This window comes from Furipterus horrens, unplaced genomic scaffold, assembly GCF_987537825.1.
Source record: "Furipterus horrens unplaced genomic scaffold, mFurHor1.1.pri manual_scaffold_4, whole genome shotgun sequence".
Lineage (NCBI taxonomy): Eukaryota > Metazoa > Chordata > Mammalia > Chiroptera > Furipteridae > Furipterus > Furipterus horrens.
This window is the reverse complement of record NW_028327174.1, coordinates 164,176,244-164,184,692: the sequence shown is the minus strand read 5'-3', so window position 1 is coordinate 164,184,692 and position 8,449 is coordinate 164,176,244. Positions and strand designations below refer to the sequence as shown.

The following is an 8,449-nucleotide window of genomic DNA, read 5'->3' as shown; positions in this document are numbered from 1 at the left end:
ATAAATGGAGGCCATTTTACATAATTTGTAGTGTCTGTGATAGAAAATCAGACATTTGTAAAATTGAATGCAGAGATTTTCTGTAAAAGTATCTGAGTTTATTTACCCTACCAAGAAGCATGTTTTTACTTTATTGTTTTACTGACTCAGCATTTAAAAAGGTATGAAAAATAATTTACTGTCCTTAAATTTAGTTAGCATTATTTTTAGGGCAGTAGTACTTAACCTAGGGTGCATACACATCCCTCTCCCAGCCAAGAGATCCCTTGGTATAATTCAGAGGATTTGAGAATTTGGGGGGAAAAGTATTGCTCCAGGTGTAATTTAGCACTTTGTACAGAGCACACTGGCATTGGTATAATGCATGACTTTGTCATCAATGAAATTTACATGTATTTTCACATCACAATTGTTGTAGATATCTCAAAATATTATTTTTGTTTATTTCCTCTTTGAAATTATAGTTGTTATTAGACCTGCTGATAGATCTCATTATTTAATGCATCCATAAAGGGCACATATTACTGTATCACACATTTTTAATATTCATAATAGCATTTCAATACAATGGTTTCTTTTAAAATTCTATGACTTCTATTGTATGTATTTTCAACACAATTATGAAAAGGGCTCCATGGGCTCTCTAGACTGTTAAAGGGTCCATGGCACTTTAAAATAGTTAATAATACCTGTCATTAATAAATTCTGTTATTACCCATGGGAAATAGATTCTAGGGACTCCTCTGATTCAAATGTGTTTTATGAAACTCTTTCTTCCTCATTCCACATAACAGCTAAGCAATCAAACTTGAGATGCACACCACACACATACACACACAGAGAGAACATCTCATGGTGCACATAAGTGCTGAAATGATCAGAAGCTCATTATAAGTCTCTTATTCAAGTGCTGGATGTTTTTCATGGAATCTGTGACTGACAAAAACAAAGAACACACATACATACAAAGTATAATAACTAGGTGACCATATAATTTATTGTCTGATAGATAAGGATACTTTGAGAGTGAAAGAGACACTATTAATAATTATGCAAGACAACAGTTAGAAACTGGAATTATCCCCACATACAATGTGGCCGCATTAACAATAATTTAATTCATGTAATATTAACAACATTTTTGCTTTTTCCATCTCTGAGCCTTTCAAACAAGCCTACCCATAATAAAATATATTATGAGAGGCCCTGAGAAAAGACCACCGATTAGCCCTGCAGAGCTCTCTTTTTTAATTTTATTTTCTCCATTGCCATTTATCCCCCTTATACTCCTTCTCCCCCTATAACCACTACCCTGTTGGCAATGTCCATGAGTCCTTTTTCCTTTCTGCTCCCTCCCTCCACCCCCAACTCCACCATAGCTGTCACTCTGTTCTCTATGAGTCTGTCTCTATTTTGCTTATTAGTTTAGTTTGTTCATTAGATTCCACATATGAATAAAACCATATGGTACTTATCTTTCTCTAACTGGCTCATTTCACTTATCATAATGTTCTCCAGGTCCTTCCATGCTGGGCTTTCATGAAATAAGTCTTAACTACAGGAATTTCAGATCTGAGTTATGTGGAGTCAAGAAGACAGAGTATATATAGTATCTATGTCTTGGGCTTCAGTAGCTAAATTTTCATCTAGGACAGCTGAACAAATCCAGTGATTTCCCTCAATTCAGAGGAAGGTACATGGAATATTTTTAAATACTTGGCATCAAAGAACTTATACTGGCTTATATAGAATTGTACTATGCCATTTTTGATCATTATAAGGCATGTAAACAAACAAGACTCTTTAATATTATATTGCTATTACATTAAAATCTTCAATTCTTCCATTAGCTCACTATTGGCAAGAATTATCTCCATTAAGTCATATAATTAACCATATAGCATGAAGTTGTCTGTATATAATAAATTTGATGATCCATTACTCTCAACTATGGGTATTAAAAAATATGAAGAAGAATGTGGGCAACACTGAAAAACAGAGTTACACTATATTCAGCCCCCCAGCTAACAAAACATTTTACAACATACAAATAAAGAAATAGTAAAATAAATTTTTTAAAAGGGTATATAAAGCACTGTAAATCATATCTACAGCTATTAGATTTAATTCACCATACCTGTGTGTGGATTATCACTGCTTGTTCTTTATCCCTGTTTGGTCTGCACCTATTCCCACCTCACCACTGCTGGCCTACGAGCTTCCCTGTACACCCTTGGTTACTCCATGTGACTGTCTAAGAAATCATTGGAAGTGCTTAAGCAATGCATGAATCTTCACCTGTCAAAGATGTGAAATAGATGGAAAATCCAGCTAGATGATTACTAAGGTTCCTTGAAACTTAAAGAGTTCATGATTTTAAATCCAATACTACTAATATTCTGATATGTCTTTTAATACATTTCAAAATCTAATTCCAGACCGTTAGGTTAGCTATGGTATTGGTTTAACTAAATCAATGCCTTCACCCATCAATGGCATCAAGAGGTGTCTCTCTTAAGGAATATATAAGTTGAAGAGGGTACATCATAACTCTCCTGACATCAATTTAAGCAAGCCTATTTTGCCATCTGAAAGCACTGAGCTTCCAAAGTAAAAGAAAGTCATTGAAAAAGTGTGTCCAAAAATTAAATCTGCAATTCTGTATTACCTACAAGAAAGAGGGAAAAAGGTTTCTAAAGTTTTAGCAATGTCACTTCCAGAGAGACAGCGTAGGTATAGTTTTCCCTGCCTTCTGGTAAACATAACTGAAAACACTGTGTATAATATATAAAGCAAACACAAGAAGACTCTGAAAGTTGGAAACAATAAAACAAACTGGTTAGGAGCCTCAGTGCCAGGTAACAACATGGTGGCAAGTTCCCCAGGTTTAATTTTGCCTCATATATGCCAGACACAAAGCAAAAGGAGCCAGAAAACCAGGAATGACAAAAAGACCAGACAAAAAAGCCCCACTGAAAACCTGCTGCCTTTATTCGAAAGACCAGAAAATGGGCAGCATATCAAGCCATAAAATAACATTAGACATTAACCATTCTAAACCAGCCAAACAATCCACCTACCAACAGTAACGAGGCTAGCTCTTACCAGAGTATCAGTAGAGAATACATGGCAGACAGAACTCATCTGCCTTACAGAAACAAGGAGGTCCCACCTCTGATTTAAGAGACTCTGGGCCCTGATTGGTTTGGAGCATCCTCATGTATACCAAAAAGGTTGTGGGTTCCATTCCCAGTTTGGGCACATACCTGGGGTGCAGGTTTGATCCCCAGTCAGTGAGCTCGGGGGAGGCAACTAATCAATGTTTCTTTCTCACATCTCTCTCTCTCTCTCTCTCTCTCTCTCTCTCTCTCAGATAAAAATGTATTGGGTGAGAATTAAAAAATAATAATAATTAGAAAAAGAGAGACTCTGAGTGGAAAACTTGGACTTCTACCTCTACTCACAAGTAACAAAAGTGGTGATCATCTCCCCTGTCAAATCAGTGTTAAAGAAAGCTAGCTTAAAACAGAAGACTTAGATAAAATTTAAAAATCTCATAGTATAATATGAAAACATCTAGATTTCCATAAAAAATCACTGCTCATACCAAGCACCAAAAAGATCTCAAGATGAATGAAAAAAATCCACAGATCTCAACACTGATAGAGATGGTAGAATTATCTAAGATTTTAAAGTAGCCATAAAAAAATGCTTTAAGGAGCAATTACAAAAGAAGTAACAACAACAACAACAGAAAAAAGGCCTTAGAAAACAAGTAGAAAGTATCATACAAAGAATCAAATGGAAATTTTAGAACTGAAAGGTACAATAGCAAAAATTAAAATATCAGTGGAGGGGTTGAAGAGCTGAATGGAAAGGAGAGAAAAATTATCTAACTGGAAGGGAGAAAAAAATATTACTCAATCTGAACAACAGAGAAAATATACTGAAAAAAAGTGAACAAAGTATCAGGTACCTTTGGGACAAAAGACAAAGATCTAACACTCATTTCATCAAATTCAAAAAAAGGATAGGAGGGAAGGGCTAAAAAAGTACACAAAGAAATAAAGGCTGAAAACTTCCCATATTTGGCAAGAGACATAACCTTCAAGAAACTGAGCTAACCCAAAAGGATATATCCAAAGAAACCTATACCAAGATATCATACTTAGACTTCTAAAAACTAAAAACAAAGTACTGAAAGCAGTCAGAGAAAACTGACACCTTAAATACTAGGGAATTAATTTTTGAATAATACCAGGAACCATAAGGGCCAGAGGGAAGTGGTACAATGTTTTTCACATACTGAAAGGTAAGAACTATCAACCAGAACTTCATATCTAGCAAAAATATTCTTCAGAAATAGAAAGGAATTTATTTTAGGTAAAAGAAAAGTAAGAGGATTTATAATCAACAGACCCACTCTAAAGAATGGTTAAAGGAAGTTCTACAAAAAAGGAAATTATTTTTAAAATGGATTATCATGAAGGAAGAAAGGACACAATGAACAAAAATATACATAAATACAATAGGGTTTTTATTCCTCTTGAATCTTCTAGAGTATTTTTAATGGTTAAAGCAAAAAATGATTATATGATAGGATTCTCATATATGATGAAATATTAAACACAATTATATTATGAGATTAAAAAGGTAAAAGAGCATTATAAGTGGGATAAAATGAGGGAAAAGAGTACAAGGATATAAAGAGAGGTAAGATTTCTAGACTTAACTTGAATTGGTAACATAATGACTCCTATAGACTGGGATAAGTTACTGCCTACATCAAATGCTAAAAGTTGTACAAAAAGATAAACTTGAAACACTATAGATAAATCAAAATAAAATTCTAAAAAAAGAACTTTACACAAACCACAGAAAGGCAGAGAAAAGAGAACATACACCAACATAAAACATATCCTTGTCCATAAAACAGACCTCAACAAATTTAAAAGAATTGACCCTGGCGGGTTAGTTCAGTTGGCTGGATCATCATCTCATACACCAAAAGGCTGAGGGGTCAATTCTTGATCAGGGAACATACCTAGGTTGCAGGTTTGATCCCAGATCAGGGCACTATAGGAGGCAATCAATTGATGTTTCTTCCTCCCTTCCTCTCTCTATATAAAATAGAGAAACATATCCTTGGGTGAAAATTTTTTTAATATTTAAATGAATTGAAATTGCACATAGTGTTTTCTTTTATCACAATGGAATCAAAGCTAAGTCAATACCAAAAACATAGAAAAATCTCCAAACATTCAGAAACTAAACAACATACTTCTAAAAATCCATGGCTCAAAGAAGTCCCAAAGGAAATATAAAAAATACATTGAACTAAATGAAAATTAAAATATAACATACGAAAATTTGTGGGACACAGCTAAAATAGTGCTAAGAGAAAATATATATAATAAATATATACATTACAAAAGAGGTAGCATCTCAAAAATAACGTAATCTTTCTCCTCAATAACCTAGACAAAGAGAGAAAGATAAACCAAATTCAAACAAAGGAAAGACAATAATGAAAAGCAGAAATCAGTGACATTTAAAACAGAAAAAAAGAGAACGAAAATTGATGAAACAAACAACTAGTTCTTGGAAAATATCGATACAATTTACAAACCCCTAGGAAGACAGAGAAAAGAAAAAGAAACCACAAATTAACAACATCAAGAATGAAATAAGGGGGGTTGGGGGCGGAGCCCCTGCGAGGAGGCCTATGGGCCTGCGCACAGCTGGCTACTGAGCCCAGCCTGTGGGGCGGTGCTGGCGCTGAGTCCCGCGCCCAGCCTCGTCTCTCCTCCGCTCCACCAAGAGCCGAGCCAGGCCCCGGGCCATGCCCAGGCCCCCAGGACATGGCCTCCCAGAGTGCGCAGGGCTATGGCCCCACCTCCAGTTGCTGGGGCCGCGATGCAAAGACAGCAGACTTTAATGCCAAAAGGAAAAATAAAGTAGCAGAGGTATACCAGGTTCTGAACAGCGATCCCAGGGACATAGCTGCTCTGAGGCGCATGGCTATTAGCGAAGGAGGGCTTCTGATAGATGCGATCAGACGGAAAGTGTGTCCCAAGCTCCTCAGTGTCAACACCAGTGACCCACCTCCTATATAAAGGAAAAACCTACAGCAGATGAGCAAGGACTACCAACAAGTGCTTCTGGACGTCAGGCAGTCCTTACGGCTGTTTCTTCCTGGCATGCCAGAAGAAGAGCGAGAACTGGCTCCAGGAAGAACTGATCAACATCATCCTCCTTGTTTTGGAATGCAGCCCTCAGCTACATTACTACCAGGGCTACCATGACATCATGGTCACATTTCTGCTGGTTGTTAAGAGAGAGTCTGGCAACATCACTAGTAGAAAAATGATCTACCCACCACCTCAGGGATTTCATGGATCGAACAATCAACAACACCAAACATATATTAAACTATCTGATGCTCATCATTGACCAGGTGAATCCAGATCTCCATGACTTCATGCAGCGTGCCGAGGTGCGGACAATCTTTGCCCTCAGCTAGCTCCTCACCTGGTTTGGGCATGTGCTGACTTCAGGCATGTCATGCGGTTTTACGACTTATTTCTGGCCTGCCAACCCCTGATGCCCACTTACTTACAGCTGTGATCGTGTTGTATCGAGAGCAGGAAGTCCTGGATTGTGAATGTGACATGGCCTCAGTCTACCACCTGTTGTCCCAAATCCCTCAGGACCTGCCCTACAAGACACCGGTTAGTAGAGCTGGAGACCTCTTTGTTCAGTTTCTGAACTTGCTTGGGAGGCAGCTGCCCAACAGGAAGCCGAGAAAATGGCAGCTTCTGCCTTCAAAGGCTTTGAGCTGGCATCAGCCCAGCAGAGGCCTGACATGGTGCTGTGGCAGCGGTTTCAGGGACTTCTGCAGACTGAGGACAGAATAAAAGACGTCCTGACCAAACAAAGGACCAACCGCTTTGTGAAACTGGCGGTGATGGGGTGACAGTGGCCCTGGGAGCAGCCTCTCTGGCTGTGGTGAAGAGTGCCCTGGAGTGGGCCTCCAAGTTTCAACTGCAGCTGTTCCCCTAAATGCCAGAGAAGATTCTTCCTCTGACGTTACTTTAAGGTCTTGCCCTTCTATGGAAGGATGGGGGGGGGGGTGGAATGTCCTTTATTAAAAGGGTTTCTGTCAAGGGTTTTCTATTCCTACCACCCTTCCTGGCCTGTCCATGGTTTGCCTTTGCCTCAGAGGCCAATAGCAGAGCCTGTGACACTGGGCACTTGGAGGCCTGGGCATAGAATCTTCTTCACGGTGGGCTTTTGAGTGGGCTCTCTGCTGCCTCCTCTTGTGTTGGAGGAAGTAGTGTTTTGTTTTGTTTTGATCGCTCCCAACTGCCACTGGGGACCCTTTTGGCTGCCTATTAGTAAGGTGGACCACTGAACGCCCGCCTCACAGCTCCTCCTGTCGTCTGCTTCGGCTGGACAGTGGCACGAAGGCGAGGGGCAGAGAAGATCACCCAGAGACAGGATCGGCCCTTTTTAAGAGCCTCTCCATCAGCTAGTCAGAAATCAAAGGGACAGGTGGGAACTAGGTTACTGGGTAAATCCTACCAATTTTCAGTCTAGAAATCACAGGTATTTCCAGTCAAATGTGAAGGATTGTTGAATTTTAGGGCCCAGACATAGACCAGTTTGGCTGCCTTTTTGTTCTTCTACCTGTTCTCTTCCACAAGCCACATGAAGTTACTTATAAAAGACTCTTTTATTGCTATTTTTAGAATTATGTAACAACCAATATGTAAAGCACCCTCACTTTAAACATAACTGTTCCTTCATGGAAAAAAACAGTTCTCATCAGAAGGAGCTTCAAAGACCCTGGAGTTTCCTTTTTGCTGGATTATTTCACATTTCACTTTAGCCAGCACTGCTTGTAAACAGCCCCAGACTTTCAAAGTGCCTGCCTTTTGTCTCCCTTTGCTTCAGGTCGCCCATCTGTTCCCAGATAGGCACCCGCTCACTACCTTGGCTTTGTTTTGGGGGTTTGGTTTATCTCCTTATCCTCTGGTCTCTCCCTCCTGGTTGGAAATGTCAGTGGAAATGTTCAGCGCTCAGAAAGGGACAAACTGCAGCCTGAAGAGTGGCAGAAGCTGGGAACTGCCTGTTCCCTACACAGCTGCCTGTGGTCTCTCCAGGGCTTGGGGAACAAGACTGGCCAGTCAGTCCTTCTGGGACAGCTTTTCCTGTAAGTGAAGCCAGGTTCGTATTAGATTAACTCTGGCTTGAAAAAAAAAAGTGCCTTTTGCTTCTTTAAAGAATTGGAGTTGTATAGTATTAAGCAGCCATGTGTTTTTATTTTCCTGGTCTCTCTCTCGCACTGTTCTGTCTAGACAAGTGTTTCAATGTGGACATGCCAGAAACATTCCACCTAGCATGCCCACACCTCCACATACTTCCTGCATGCCCACTGTGTGCAGAG

General features: G+C 39.3%; 1 pseudogene; it reads left to right on the top strand.

Moving 5' to 3' along the window:
- The first annotated feature begins 5,861 nt into the window (after positions 1–5,861).
- Positions 5,862–7,120, top strand: LOC150013216 (TBC1 domain family member 20 pseudogene; annotated as a pseudogene).
- Positions 7,121–8,449: the final 1,329 nt, after the last annotated feature.